Below are 1,661 nucleotides of genomic sequence, written 5' to 3'. Positions count from 1 at the left end.
TTAATCCAGTTCGTCCACTTCGTCCACTTCTTCCACTTCCTGAACTTCGTCCACTTCTTCCACTTCCTGAACTTCGTCCACTTCCTCCACTTCCTCCACTTCCTCCACTTCGTCCACTTCCTCCACTTCGTTCACTTCCTCCACTTCGTCCACATCCTCCACTTCGTCCACTTCGTCAACTTCCTCCACTTCCTCCACTTCCTCCACTTAGTCCAGTTCGTCCACTTCTTCCACTTCCTGAACTTCGTCTACTTCGTCCACTTCGTCAACTTCGTCCACTTCGTCAACTTCGTCCACTTCATCCACTTCGTCCACTTCCTACGCTTCCTCACTTTGTCCACTTCGTCCACTTCCTCCACTTCCTCCACTTCCTCCACTGCCTCCACTTCGTCCACTTCCTCAACTTCCTCCACTTCCTCCACTTCCTCCACTTCTTTCACTTCGTCCACGTCTTCCACTTCGTCAACTTCGTCCACTTCGTCCACTTCGTCCACTTCCTCCACTTCCTTCACTTCCTCCACTTCCTCCACTTCGTCAACTTCCGCCACTTCCTCAACTTCGTCCACTTCGTCCACTTCGTCCACTTCCTCCACTTCCTCCACTTCGTCCACTTCGTCCACTTCGTCCACTTCGTCCACTTCGTCCACTTCGTCCACTTCGTCAACTTTGTCAACTTCGTCCACTTCGTAATCTTCGTCCACTTCGAAAACTTCGTCCACCTCGTCCACTTCGTCATCTTCGTCCACTTCGTCCACTTCGTCCACTTCCTCCACTTCCTCCACTTCCTCCACTTCCTCCACTTCGTCTACTTCGTCCACTTTCTCCACTTCGTCCACTTCGTCCACTTCCTCCACTTCCTCCACTCCCTCCACGTCTGCCACTTCCTCCACTTCCTCCACTTCCTCCACTTCGTCAACTTCGTCCACTTTGTCAACGTCGTCCACTTCGTCCACTTCCTCGACTTCGTCTACTTCCTCCACTTCGTCCACTTCCTCCACTTCCTCCACTTTGTCCACTTCGTACATTTCCTCCATTTTCTCCACTTCTTCCACTTCGTCAACTTCGTCCACTTCGTCAACGTTGACCACTTCCTCCACTTTGTCCACTTTGTCCACTTCGTCCACTTCGTCCACTTTGTCCACTTCGTCCACTTCTTCCACTTCGTCAACTTCCTCCACTTCCTCCACTTCCTAAACTTCGTCCACTTCGTCAAGTTCGTCCACTTCCTCCATTTCCTCCACTTCCTCCATTTCCTCCACTTTGTCCACTTTGTCCACTTTGTCCACTTCTTCCACTTCCTCCACTTCCTCCACTTCGTCCACTTCCTCCACTTCCTCCACTTAGTCCAGTTCGTCCACTTCGTCCAATTCTTCCACTTCCTGAACTTCGTCCACTTCGTCCACTTCGTCTACTTCGTCCACTTCCTCCGGTTCCTCACTTCGTCCACTTCGTCCACTACCTCCACTTCCTCCACTTCCTCCACTTCGTCCACTTCGTTCACTTCCTCCACTTTGTCCACTTCCACAACTTCGTCCACTTCCTCGACTTCCTCCACTTCCTCCACTTCCTGCACTTTGTCCACTTCTTCCACTTCGTCAACTTCGTCCACTTCCTTCACTTCGTCCACTTCCTCTACTTCCTTCACTCCTCCACTTTACTCA

The sequence above is a fragment of the Vigna umbellata genome, chromosome 9, assembly GCF_029865625.1.
Source record: "Vigna umbellata cultivar VRB3 chromosome 9, Vumbellata_1.0, whole genome shotgun sequence".
Classification (NCBI taxonomy): Eukaryota; Viridiplantae; Streptophyta; class Magnoliopsida; order Fabales; family Fabaceae; genus Vigna; species Vigna umbellata.
The sequence above is the reverse complement of the archived record's forward strand: the minus strand, read 5'-3'. Positions refer to the sequence as shown.